The following is a 15,256-nucleotide window of genomic DNA, read 5'->3' as shown; positions in this document are numbered from 1 at the left end:
TAAAGGGGTTTTTATGATCCCCGATATCTGCGGTGTGTTTGCCTGGTGTCAGGCTATCGGCCCATGTAAGCGGACTGTACAAACACAGGTAGGACAGGACCGAGGTGATTACAGATTTATCACTACTGGAAAGGGTGGGGTTACACAAAGCCTCGCTATCAAACCAATACGCAGTGTAACAAAAATCAGGAAGTTACCCGCGTGTCGAGTCTTACTCATTCAGCATGCAACAACTTGACGGAGTTCTTCCTAGTATCATTCGGCAATAAATTCATTGTTTATGGTTGACGTTGGGCAGGTATTTAGGAACAAGTTGGATGCTGCATGGTTTACCTTTTAGTTAAGCATAGTTTTACGTCCTGTCATTTAAGAACGGTATTTTACATTGGTACAATAGGTTGGGTTTGTTGATGTTATTTTATAATTTGAAATTGTATAATAATATTTTCATTTGCTTAAAAATGTTATCAGCTCATAACGTAAGACATGACGTCGCCGTTTGTAAGATCGATTTTGATTGGCTGTTACAGTGGCGTAATAATTTCTAAGAGAAAAAATATCATCAATAAAAGTATGTTTTCACAGGGGTTATATACAGTTGATTATTTTATAAGGATGTTTGATAGAGCTATATCACACACACACTCACAACAAACCCATAAGAAAAACTTAAAAACAAAACAAAAAACACAAACACAAACAAACGGAGTGTTCTCTCTTTCGCGGTTTATTCATAGTACACGGCGAAGTTTTGTTTTTATCTCCATAACATGACGAAAATATATTCAAGTTAATCATTAAAATCACTGGCACTCTCAACGGTGCCTAATTAAATGTGCCCAACAAATGGTCATTTTATAACACCATTTGACCCCTATATCACACCACAAACACATTAGATCTGATATCGGGCTTCCTATGGTTTTACTCGTGTATCCCATTCATTGCTGAGATTTAAACTGAGAGCAGCATCATGTGCCATTCTATCGCCTCTAGTAGGTCTTGATATGAGTTGAAAATCCTAGATACCCTTCACCAGAGGGGCGAACACAGAAGTCAAACGCTAGGGAATGTCAATGATTAGACAAATACTCGAGATTAAGATGTCTATTACGAATCGTGCAGTGAGGATAACAGGTTTAACTTTACACCCTACCTGTAGGCATGTTTGGGGAAGAATATCGATTTACACCTGTCTTACAGATACCTTCTTTTAGAAATGACTTCACGCTCATCAATAAGATAGCAGAACTACTCTACATACGAGTTGTCCAATACTTCAGTTACTGCAGAATTTGTAAGAGGCGACTAAACTTGAGATCTTCCTCTTTTCTCGTTTCATATTTAATTCCTACCTTGACACTATACCTTACTTTTGGCCTGCAGTTTGGCATTAATCTACATGAGGACAACTAATTGTTCTGTTCCTATACTTTGGTTTGGTTTGGTTTGGTTTGTTTTGTTTAACGTCCTATTAACAACCAGGAACATTTAAGGACGTGCCAGGTGAAGGAAAGCCGGGAGTACCCGGAGAAAAACCACCGGCCTACGGTCAGTACCTGGCAACTGTCCTACATAGGTTTCGAACTCGCAACCCAGAGGTGGAGGGCTAGTGATAAAGTGTCGGGACACCTTAATCACTCGGGCTGCGCGTCCCTATTTCATTTCAAAATATTTTATTCAATCAAGCATTTGAATTAATTTAAATACAATATTTCATAATAGAGATAGATATACAAATTGGATTGGACAACAGGCTTAGCCTATACAGGTCCTTTCCATACTTCCGTTAACATAAATATTATTAATAATTTTAGTGGTATAGTTGTAAATATAATTATGTAGAGAAAAAGTAAAATGGAATGCTTATTATCAATTTATGGAAAAGAAAGATCATAACTGAGAGGAGAGTTTTGCTTTATAATAGAGAGAATAATTTATTGAAGAGAATGTATAACAGAGAAGAGAAAAGGTTAACAAAAAATTAAATATATAAATAAGTAGAAAAATAAAAAATAGATATAACAGTAGTTAATGGAGATGATGAGTAAACAAAAAGAAAAAAGAAAAAGAAGAGAAAACCATCACCTATCTTCATACATACAAATATACATACATACATACATACATACATACTTTACGTCCCTATGCCGTCATGTACGTAAATTATCAAAATGGTACTTAGTGTTTTATCAGGGGTTTAACGTCTTCACAGCAACTTGGTTAATATGAGGACGGGTATCAGGGAGACTTCTACCAAGAAAACAAAGCACAGGAGTATAGAGTGGTGAGTTGGGGGTTAAGACCCAAAGTGTTGTAAAGGGGACTTAATACATACTGATTTATACACAACAGTGAAAGGGAGAAACATACAAACTATGAAAGGGAGAAAAATGATTTAACTGGGGCATCAGGTGTCAGTATATTAAACTGAGAACGATATCATTTGAATGTACCTGGGCGTGACAGTACAGTGAAATGTCGTTATAATGCGTCTTTAAATTTATCTAATTCACGAAGGCATTGACCTTAATGATATAATCGTGTTGATAGGGGTAAACAATAACAATTAAACATCCTCACCAGTCAGTGGTTCTGTAGTGTTTGCTTTCTATCAGGCACGATTTGTGTTTAACATGACAAAAAAGACAAGAAAATGTGACATGAGAAATATTTATATATCGCATATGAAACCAGCACCTAATTAACGGTATTTGACAGCTAACAGAATCTAAATGATACATATGAAAGATATAATGAATAGAAACGTGACATTCGGGTCTGGGGATTAATTACTTAGAGCGTTTAGGTAATGTACACAACGTAGTTTTCCTTAAGGGCCTGAAAACGTTCGCGATATTCAACTATGTTTGCCGTGTGGACATATTTGTTTATAAATGTATATACACACGTTGACATGTGCATACACACCAGGATATAGTAAAAAAAAAACATCTTGACAATGGAACCTTTGTGAATTGTAATACTAGTTTTGATCTTAACCTTTAAAACTAACAGTATGTAAAATGTATTGGGCCTACTGTAGACAATTGATACAGACACCATGATATGACAGGTTACAAAACATGAGATAACATACAGTGTACATTTATACCAACATGGATTTTTTTAACGCACTTATATACTAGCAATGGTCATTAAATTACGGCCTTTCATGTATGACATTTATCTATTTAACGGGTTTGACGAATTATGTCCGAAAATTATTCCAATGCGCGTGTTTTCCTGAGGATGCGATATGTTTATGACTGATACCGACTTTACAGTGCTACATCATATACTGCCAAAGACACCCATCATGACACCCCACCGGTCACACTATACTGACAACCGGCGAACCAGTTATTAGATATGCTTACAACATGCAGGTAAATTCTTACTCCCTATCTACAAGGCTACAAAATGAACGTAGCAAAGTAACAACCCAACAAATCTAACAAATAAACTAAATAAATCTAAGTAAATATAAATACTTTAGGATAATAACGTTAATCTACTTTAGAGGAGATGTGCTGTGTATGAAACCAAGAGAAGAGCGAGTCGTAAACAGCACAGGGACTAGGGATATGTGTAGCACTATTGGACACTTTAAAAGGTTAAGATCGATATTTGATATATTGATATCAATCTATGATACAACTTTAGTGTGAAAATTTTATCATTTATCAAATGTGTCTACCCAAACCCCTAAAATAAACCAAATGTTTAATAACATTATAGACATCGGGTGTCGAAATATATATGTAACGGGTTCTCAGGCCCCTGTGGTCAACAATTCATATGTAACAGGTTATCAGCCCCCTGTGGTTAACAATATATACTAAATGTATGTAACGGGTTCTCAGGCACATGTGTTCAACAAAACATATGTAACAGGTTCTCAGACCCCTGTGGTCAATACTACATATGTAACGGGTTCTCAGGCCCCTGTGGTCAACAATACATATGTAACGGGTTCTCAGGACCCTGTGGTCAACAAAACATATGTAACGGGTTCTCAGGCCCCTGTGGTCAACAATACATATGTAACGGGTTCTCAGGCCCCTGTGGTCAACAATACATATGTAACGGGTTCTCAGGACCCTGTGGTCAACAATACATATGTAACGGGTTCTCAGGACCCTGTGGGTAACAATTCATATGTAACGGGTTCTCAGGCCCCTGTGGTCAACACTACATATGTAACGGGTTCTCAGGCCCCTGTGGGTAACAATTCATATGTAACGGGTTCTCAGACCCCTGTGGTCAACAATTCATATGTAACGGGTTCTCAGGACCCTGTGGTTAACAATTCATATATAACGGGTTCTCAGGACCCTGTGGGTAACAATATATATGTAACGGGTTCTCAGGCCCCTGTGGTCAACAATTCATATGTAACGGGTTCTCAGGCCCCTGTGGTCAACAATTCATATGTAACAGGTTCTCAGGACCCTGTGGTTAACAATATATATGTAACGAGTTCTCAGACCCATGTGGTCAACAATACATATGTAACGGGTTCTCAGGACCCTGTGGGTAACAATTCATATGTAACGGGTTCTCAGGACCCTGTGGGTAACAATTCATATGTAACGGGTTCTCAGGACCCTGTGGTCAACAATTCATATGTAACAGGGTTATCAGGACCCTGTGGTCAACACCACACAAGATATATGACAATTGTGAGATGTCGACCGAGGTACCTGATGTATGCAACAGACGGGCCGGAATCTGAGAGGAGTACAGGTGTACAGGTGTATATATGTAACGGGAGTTTTATTGTATACATTCCTATGGTAGAATAAGACCATAGCTACAGTGTAATCAATTCAGGTAAAAACTAACATCCGGGCAACATGACCCGAGCAAACATTTTCTGTATTTGAGTCAAAATGACTTCAGCTATCGACGGAAGGACAAAAAGTACAAATATAAAAACAATATTCGTTACGCTTGATGTTTTGTCTCTGAAACTTTTGAAATTGAGTTTTGTGTCGATTTGTTGAATCACGCTTTCAACTGACATTTTTGTAATATAATCCGGATGTTATCTGATATATGTTCGATTAATCTAAACTGAAACTAGCATTTCTTACAGGCATTTTTTCCAAACTGATATGTGTAAACTTTTCATTTTGAAATTCTTATTCCGTACATGTATCACATTATGCGATTTTGCGGTTAGGCCAGACTTACCCAGGCTCTCGTGAACGTGTCTAACGGTATCTATAAATGAGAAATATGTTGAATAAATATATGTCTACAAATTTGCAAAAAAAAAAAAAAAAAAAATATTGTCATGCACTATACGAAAATGTTTGTTTGGACATGTAGTTTCTCAAAAAATCAACAATCGTTTGATGTAGATGCATCAGTTTTCTTCTATAGAGTTAATTTGTGGTAAGATGCAGCAGGGAATAATTCTTAGTCATACAAACACCATCAAACCTGCCATGCTGTTATACTCACACGTGTGTACAGCTTATTTTGTTTTTAACCTTGAAATGTAAATGGCGGTTGTGAATAACAGAACACCACAAATATGGCACAAAGATAGGCACTTCAATCAATAATAATTTTCTTATATCGTACTTTTCTGACATGTGATCATAGTAGGAAGGACGTTTTTAAGACAAATTTTTAAACTGGTGAGTGTAAGGCCTTTTTTACCAGAAATATGCATCTTTTACCCCAACTCAACGGTTAAACATTTCCTCCTTAAAACAGTCTTCTTGTCAAGTCCTAGAGTTCATTATAGTATCTAATGCGAACATTTTTGATGTCTGAAATGTCTTCTGACATGCCACACAAGTGTGATAATATTCGCAACAGCCATTTGCATTTCAAGGTCAAAATGAATATTGTAAATTCAAATCTGGTCATTGACACTTGTGAACGAAACAGCATGGCTCTTTTGTGCAATATATGACATATGAGCCCCCCCCCCCCCCGCGAACATGCATTTTCGCATGTTTTGTTGAAATTAAATAATTTAACAAATTACATGTCAACAGCAAGTTCCATGGTCAGCAATGATACATACTAAAAGTAGACCAAGTTATTTCTGTTAAATTTCACCATAGCAGGGATTTATAGGCTTGTAAAACATCACCTGTATCTCCAGATGTGCTATTCAAATGACTCTTAGGTGTACTAGTATGTACACATTGAGAAATCGTGACCCTTACGAATGTGCAGCATACAACATATTACCGTGCAATTGTGACTCAAAGGTTCCAGTTCGAATGCCATAATCTGTTCTGATCGTGTCGCCCGATATTTCCATGCCCTTCTTTTTGCCCTTTTGCCCATGCTCTTAATTTCATTTAGTATACTACCTCTGGGTTGCTAGTTTGAAACCTATGTGGGGTCAGTTGCCAGGTACTGACCGTAGGCCGGTGGTTTTTCTCCTGGTACTCCGGCTTTCCTCCACCTCCAAAACCTGGCACGTCCTTAAATGACCCTGGCTGTTAATAGGACGTTAAACAAAACAAACCAAACCAATCATTTTGTATAGAGTTAGAGATGGACTCGTTTCTAGTCTTCGCTTTCGTTTCTGTGATGGTATTAGGGGAAGGTCGTAATCCCGACTAGGAGGTAGGATACAAGAGAAATGCATATCTTATGGCTCAGAAAATTTCATAAATCGAACATCAATCTCTAATCGACACCAACAAGAAGAAAACAATCATAAGAGTTTAAAAACAGCTGGAAGAAACACCATTTTACTGAACTGCAACACTCCTGCCAAGTTTCTGAAGTGCACACACTGTTCAAGGTCATAGGGAACGATTCTCAATGTGTAACCTATGTGAAAAGAAATCGAAGTTTTCCTATCATTTGGAAGAGTGTCTATTTTATTTGATTTAATTGGTTAACTTCCTAGTATCATTGGAACTTACAAGTTTATCCAGTTCCTGATACGAAAACAGATTTGACATATGACGTGCATAGAACATTAAATATTTTGCCCAAAATATCTATTTTTGGTATCTTGTTGCGAGTTTAGGCAATGTCCCAATGGGCCTGTTTGGGCATTATGCATTCCATTTAAAAATGAAGTCTAGATTTCGTCCTGTCAAGCGTAATGACATTAGACGAAGATAACTGTGCTTTTTCGACGCATGCGTCTTTTGTTGTTTCTTTTCATGTAATGATCTAAAATTGAATATTGTTTCTCTCGTGCGCCACGATACCTTTGTGTGACTTGGCCAATGGTTTGCCGAATCGAGCTGTATCTATATTTTTGTAATGCTGAGATTATCCATTTCGTCTTATATACAGTAATATATACACATGTTAATCTGAAATACCTTACAAGACTGGCCTCCCTTACAAGACTGGCCTCATCAGGCTTGACACAATCTTACCAACCATTGCCTACGCCCCTTCTGGTCACCCTCAACACCTGTCAATTCTCATTAGCTCCCTCCCTGACCCCGGTCACCCTCAACACCTGTCAATTCCCATTAGCTCCCTCCCTGACACTGGTCACCCTCAACACCTGTCAATCCTCATTAGATCCCTCCCTGACCCTGGTCACCCTCAACACCTGTCAATCCTCATTAGCTCCCTCCCTGACCCTGGTCACCCTCAACACCTGTCAATTCTCATTAGCTCCCTCCCTGACCCTGGTCACCCTCAACACCTGTCAATCCTCATTAGATCCCTCCCTGACCCTGGTCACCCTCAACACCTGTCAATCCTCATTAGATCCCTCCCTGACCCTGGTCACCCTCAACACCTGTCAATCCTCATTAGCTCCCTCCCTGACCCTGGTCACCCTCAACACCTGTCAATCCTCATTAGATCCCTCCCTGACCCTGGTCACCCTCAACACCTGTCAATCCTCATTAGCTCCCTCCCTGACCCTGGTCACCCTCAACACCTGTCAATCCTCATTAGTTCCCTCCCTGACCCTGGTCACCCTCAACACCTGTCAATCCTCATTAGATCCCTCCCTGACCCTGGTCACCCTCAACACCTGTCAATCCTCATTAGATCCCTCCCTGACCCTGGTCACCCTCAACACCTGTCAATTCTCATTAGATCCCTCCCTGACCCTGGTCACCCTCAACACCTGTCAATTCTCATTAGATCCCTCCCTGACACTGGTCACCTTCAACACCTGTCAATCCTCATTAGATCCCTCCCTGACCCTGGTCACCCTCAACACCTGTCAATTCTCATTAGCTCCCTCCCTGACCCTGGTCACCCTCAACACCTGTCAATCCTCATTAGATCCCTCCCTGACCCTGGTCACCCTCAACACCTGTCAATCCTCATTAGCTCCCTCCCTGACCCTGGTCACCCTCAATACCTGTCAATCCTCATTAGTTCCCTCCCTGACCCTGGTCACCCTCAACACCTGTCAATCCCCATTAGCTCCCTCCCTGACCCTGGTCACCCTCAACACCTGTCAATCCTCATTAGATCCCTCCCTGACCCTGGTCACCCTCAACACCTGTCAATCCTCATTAGATCCCTCCCTGACCCTGGTCACCCTCAACACCTGTCAATCCTCATTAGCTCCCTCCCTGACCCTGGTCACCCTCAATACCTGTCAATCCTCATTAGTTCCCTCCCTGACCCTGGTCACCCTCAACACCTGTCAATCCCCATTAGCTCCCTCCCTGACCCTGGTCACCCTCAACACCTGTCAATCCTCATTAGCTCCCTCCCTGTCCCTCAGACCTTCATGGTTAACATTTGATTTAAGTTCACCAAATTCCTTCATTCATGATCACAATTTAATCCTAAAATAACCTAATGTTCCGATGACCTCTCCTGACACTCTCTACAGACGGCCGCAGCCATCAGGTCTTACCTTATGAAACCATGAGCTACAATTAATAAGCGCAATTATAATTTAGCGGAAGGCTTTAAATGCGAATAGCGGTAAAATAACATCACCGCTAAAATATGTACGTTTACAGTATATCAACAATGAAACCATCACATATCCTCGCACCACCGATAATAATAGACACAATAATGTTGTACGGTACCGGAAATCTTCACCGATAATACTGTACTACATGTACATGTACGTACCTTATATGATGTAAACAGTGTTCATGGTCAGTGCGGCGCTTGTAAAATTATGCATCAAGCGATGACGTCAATATATTCCTGGTAAGCGGGATGTTTATAAGACATCGATACTTTGGTTTATAGACGTAACCTTAAGACTGTCCTGTTTACTTTGAACCTCACGTGACATGTATTCACAACGATTCTACAGTATCCATATAGTTGCCGTGCTAGCTTGATGACGTCACATACGATAAAATAAATAAGACTAGGGGTCAGCTGGAATATCATTCATATCGCATCCATTGCTGTGTGTGTCTGGGCATTGTTTATCAACATCACGTACATCCAACATCTCCATGTAATCACCTGTGCACACCTGTTGTCAATGCGCATGTCCGTCAGGAAGCAGCACATGTTCTTTAATTACAGAGAACGGATGTGAAAATGGTAGATGAGTAATTGCATTCCAGTCAGGATCGATAGCTGCAGCACAGCATATAATACACAGGCAGGCTGTAAACAATGCTCCAACACAGGTGTATATAGCACGCACCTGTAGTGACTCATTCGGCCTCACGTGGACGGACTGAGTGAGTGACCGAGGGGACAGAGACTGCGGGGCGGGGGGGGGGGGGGGGGGGGGGGGGATGGCCATCGTGGGTGTTTGGGCGTGGGGATGAAGGGGAAGGTCGGAACAGGTGTGGTAATTACGGGCATGGGAGCTTTGCGGATGACGGTTATTTTGGGTGCGGAGCCGTGGGGATAGGGAGTAGGGGGCAGGGGGTACAGAGGTGAAGGGGTGGGGGGATGTTATAGTAGTGGGCGATGGGATTGTGGCGCAGAAGATGGCGGCTATCGTTTGTCGATGTGTTGTCAATGAAATGGAGTGAAGGTTGGACAGGGGTTGACGATGATGGGCAGTGGGTTGACAGAGGGTGACGGCAACCAAGGTCAGGAGATAGGGGTGGTGATGGGCGATGGCTGATGACTGGAGAACCAGCAGGTCTGTGTGTTGATACAAGTAATAACGTAAGGTGCTACATCTCCGACAACAGTATTATTATGATCGATTGATAACAGAACCATGCTTGTGTACTGTATACATGAACGTTATCATCACCTTACAAAGGTCTGAACTTATACCATCTTCATCTTTTAACTTTAAGTGAAAAGTAAATTGTATCTCTGAGAAATGATATCATATTCCGTCTCTATATATACATGTACATGTAGTTATTATGGTTCAGTTCGCTGCCAATCCCTTTGTTATATGACTGTCCAACGATACATATCTGTACCCGCGTCGGTGAAGGATCTTTAACTAGGGGCTTCCATACCTGATAATCCTTTATCCAATTATCCATGTAGGCCATTATTCTTATTATGTTATCTTGAATGTACACTTTTTTTATTCAACACAATTTGCAAGTTATAATCTCTCTAGTTAGGCGCGAGGAGTCTTAGTATAAGATTGTTTGTTTTTGTTTGTTTGTTTTTGTTTAACGTCCTATTAACAGCATTATCATTTAAGGACGTGCCAGGTTTTGGAGGTGGAGGAAAGCCGGAGTACCCGGAGAAAAACCACCGGCCTACGGTCAGTACCTGGCAACTGCCCCACGTAGGTTTCGAACTCGCAACCCAGAGGTGGAGGGCTAGTGTTAAGTGTCGGGACACCTTAACTACTCGGCCACCGCGGCCCCTTCCTTAGTATAAGAGGAAGCAAAATTATCTGGAGAAACCCATAGTCGAGCAAGAGACCCCCATATCTTTTCACGTCCGAACGGGGAATCGTACCCCGGTCGCCTAGGTGAAAATGAGTTGTGTTACATTTAAAACTGTGCCATAAGACCATTTCAGGTAAATATATCGTAAGTTTTTATTGCTACAACGATCTGATTGGTTAATTGTTGATGCACGAGACACTTGTGTGATATATGTTAATATAGACTGACTTACTCCCTGGTATAATATTTGATATCCGGAACACAAGTTTTGATATCAATGATGATATTGTATTTAATGAAGATTTTTTTTATACATTACTGCAAAGCATTAAAGAGCATTTCGGTATAATGTTTATGCTATTAAATTAATCAAATGACTATGAGTAAAAAAATTACCAACAAAAAATTGAAAGTCCTACGGTTACATTAAATGGTCGATACCATGCATTGTATTTAACTTTTGTGTTCTTTAAAATTAAAATTTGGAAAGAAGTGAAGCGATGGAAAATACCGTATACAGACATAAAATCTACAATTTTATTCAAACCTAGATTAAATGTGGGCGAATACAGACACTGTTTCTGACTTAAAACCATAAAAAAATTATTTAAGTTAATCATTTTCTAAAATTAAATCGTCTAAAATGCAACTCCACCTAATCATGATTAGAACTCCCTCCAAAGTACCTCGTACATATCTAACTCCGTATTACATGTATTACAACCCCAGTCGCGTGATCTGTAATCTCTTAAGGATGGGCGTTTAACTGATTTATAGCAGGAAGATGTTTATAAAGTATAAAACGCAAATAGTCAGGTGTCCGAGTTCATTATCATTACCGTTGGATGATATACTGTACTAGCGAGCATGCATTGTCACGCGCGTGTACAGCCCGCCCAGGGACCTGACGTGATGATATGTAAAAGCGATGTTCTTATATACTAACCCGAGTTACCTCTGACCCCGACACCGGGCTTAGACATTCTGACATATATCCGGTTTATGGATTAAATTCAATGGCCATAGATAAAACAGTGTTAATATGTAAATCACGTCGGTAATTGGCAGAAATATTTTCCAATTTTTACAGGGACAGTCATTCCGGCATACACAATCTGATGTATGAGCTTGATATAATGAGCGAAGAGAGTCGTGATAGCTCAGTCGGTTAGAGCGCCGGCCACGTAATCCAAGGGGAAGGTCTGAGGGGCGCGGTTCGATGCTCCCTACCCGTGTCGGGTGACATGTGACAGCCTAACGCATGTTGTTCAGTGAGGTAGTCACCAGCTACTACCTCACACCAAAATGACCATGGTTGTTCACGGGGCGATAAACCCAGTAAAACAAACAAGTGTTATGATCCTTAATGTAATGGAATTGTTTTCGCCTTATTTCGCTTTAACAACTAGAAAACATTTTATATATTTTATCGCGATTAATGAGTTCAGCTTTAATTTACATTAGTTCACGAAACCTGAAATATCTACAATGATTACTAATATATGTATGACCATATAGCCAATGTTATCTATAACAGACACTGACTATTGGCAAGGCCAGGTGTTATCGACTAAATTCCTGAAGACGCTGGTTAAATATTAAAATGTATATATCAATGTCAGTCATCATAAACAATTATAATCATTTCTCTTACCAGAACTACATATGTATAAAAGTTTTTTTTTTTTTTTTTACCTTTTTTTTTATCCAAAATGACTCAAAATCGATACAAGATGGCTTCATTCATATCGAATATTTTTTAAGAGTATGTTAATATCTAAATTCATAAATTAAGTTTAAGCACGGACTTAGAAATTAATCTAACAATGTAATTAGGTTACATGATTTTCCAACAGGAAGAAAAGTAAGGAATCATAGAGATAGTTTATTTACGTTAGATTTGAGTAATTAGGAGTCCAAATCCGTGGTTACATCTACATTTAATTAACAGAAACACAAAAATAGTTTATTTCCCTTAAATTTGAGTAGAATTAGCGATAACACAAAAATAGTTTATTTCCCCTAAATTTGAGTAGAATTAGTGGAAACACAAAATGGTTTATTTCCCTTAAATTTGAGTAGAATTAGCGATAACACAAAATAGTTTATTTCCCCTAAATTTGAGTAGAATTAGCGATAACACAAAATAGTTTATTTCCCCTAAATTTGAGTAGAATTAGTGGAAACACAAAATGGTTTATTTCCCTTAAATTTGAGTAGAATTAGCGGAAACACAAATATAGTTTATTTACTCTAAATATGAGAATAATTAGTTTAAAACAAATATAGTAAATTGTACTGTAAATTTGAGTAGAATTAGCCGAAAAACAAGCTAGTTTATTTACCCCCAATTTAAGTAGAATTAACGGAAATACACAAAATATTCTAATTTCCCCTTAATTTTGATAAGAATAAGCAAAAACAAAAAACAAAATTCATTTTACCCGAAATTTGAGTAGACTAAGCGGAAACACAGAAATAATTTACCTTACATTTGAGTAGAGCTTGTATAAGGTGTGTCTCTTGTACATATCCAATGTGATATGAAGGTGTGTTTTGTTCTCGTGAAGACACGTGCACACGACACCATTGATCTACTCCTTACACACGCAATCATCACAAATAACGCCATCTGTTGCACAAATATTCATCAAGATATTATTTCGAACGATCGGCAAAAAGCTGACTGACTCACATTTCCCTAATGATTCCTGTACCTGGTTGAGAATTTACAGAAACACATTGATAATTTAATACGTCTAATTTGGAAAATAAACAGAGGTTTGCTATTTACTTTGTACTTTCGGCGGTGTATGAGAGAGATGTTTTGTTCATTCAGAATCGCGTCACGATTTTCATATTAAACGACGTTGACTTTACAAATTAGTTTCCTTATTCGATTATAATTCAAACATTTACAATTACAGTATAAATTGACTTTTGGGTGGGTAACAGGCCTGCTTTAAAAAAAAAAAAACTTATTTGTGTGAATGGAACATTGTGTTAATGCATCATCACGATATTATGGTTGTACCTAACCCACTCAATCATCCTTGAAGTATTCTTAAATTTGGAATACAAGTAAAAGGTAAATAAATAAAGATGTAAGGTTTATCACCCCGTGAACAGCCATGGCCATTTCAAAGCGGGGTTTCCTGGTAGTAGTTGGTGACTACCTCAGTGAGCAACATTCGGGAGGCCCGTCGCATGTCGTCCAGACCAATAACTGTAGAGTGTCTTGCCCAAGGACACAACCGTGATAGCACAGGCAGGTAAATTTCTCAGCTTCCCGAGAAACGCAAACCGACACGGGTAGGGACCGTCGAACCACGCACCTCGGATCTGTAACCCACTGAGCTATCGCGGTCCCCTTAGGCTATAAAATCAATATGTGTGTGTGTGTGTGAGGGTGTGTGTTATTAATAAATTATCCATAAATTCAATGCAAACCCAAATTAAAGCCTGGTGTTACATTATTTGCTAGATTTTCAAAAACAGACTAAAACATCACGTGAACGAGTAATTTCCATGGGATATATTTATATCTTTTTTTAAAGAAGTTGATATATACAAACGTATAACAAATTCTGTAGAAAGCAAAATCTCTGGAATAAAATCAGATCCTTAAATTTAAATCGTCAGGGAAATAAGCTGAATTCTGAAATGAAAGCACACATTGTAGGATGAAATCAATGTTTATGTGAATCTCCAGAACATTTGGGCTTTCACAAACAGCTGAAATTTTCGATTTTTAAAGATAAAAAAAACCATGAATTTTTAATTACTAGCATACTTCGCGCTACTTACCTGTATTGGTCTTTTACTGTTTTGATTGATTTCCGTACTGAAACACCGGTTTTGGGTGTGCAGCCTCCTTCGGGATATGTTCTATGAAGCCTTCTATCCGAAAATAGCTGAACAAGACGAAGTCTTTCTTCTTTTGGTATGTTATGTGAATTACAGTCCTTTTTCTGGAAACAGCCGAAGAAGGCGATCTTCTCGCTTCCTTTGTTTATGTTCTATGCAGTCTCGTATCCAGACACAGTCGAACAAGGCGATGTCCTCACTTCCTTTGGGAATGTTCTATGTTTGATGAGTTACGTACCTTATCCAACAACAGCCGAACAAGATGATGTCCTTACAGCAACTTGAGTATTTGATAACACATTATTTGAAATACAATATATTCAGTGCCGAATCTAGGTATGACATAAAAAAGGACTGACAGTTACAGGTAAGGCAGCCACACCCAATGTTTCTATACTGGGTCAATGATAACGTCCCATTGCGGAAAGTCCTGGTCCTGCACTCGTGTTACCTGTAACATATATTGATCGAGCGCCAATTGAATCGTAGTTGTGAAATATACACGTGAGTGTGGCGAGTGTATACTGAAGGGGCGTAGTCCTTGTATTGTCGCAGTCGGGTATAATTTATAGGGTGTCGAGTTGGACTCCCGTGGTGTGGCTTAATCAAGCTTAACAGGGGTCGCA

The 15,256-nt window shown here is 39.3% G+C and overlaps 1 protein-coding gene across 2 annotated transcripts in view; it reads right to left on the bottom strand.

Annotated features, from left to right (window-relative positions):
- Nucleotides 1–15,014, bottom strand: part of LOC117317562 (A-agglutinin anchorage subunit-like) — a 37,273-nt gene extending 22,259 nt beyond the window's left edge. Inside the window, exon 1 of one of the 2 annotated variants that reach the window (XM_033872390.1) lies at nt 14,571–15,014. The gene's annotated coding sequence lies outside the window, so the exon portion shown is untranslated. Of the gene's footprint in view, nt 1–9,057; nt 9,510–14,570 lie in introns of those variants that run through there. The other variant, XM_033872389.1, reaches the window with a different exon arrangement.
- Between the last annotated feature and the right edge of the window lie 242 nt (nt 15,015–15,256).

Source organism: Pecten maximus, chromosome 19, assembly GCF_902652985.1.
Source record: "Pecten maximus chromosome 19, xPecMax1.1, whole genome shotgun sequence".
In the NCBI taxonomy this organism is placed as follows: Eukaryota; Metazoa; Mollusca; class Bivalvia; order Pectinida; family Pectinidae; genus Pecten; species Pecten maximus.
This window is presented reverse-complemented; position numbering and strand designations above follow the sequence as displayed.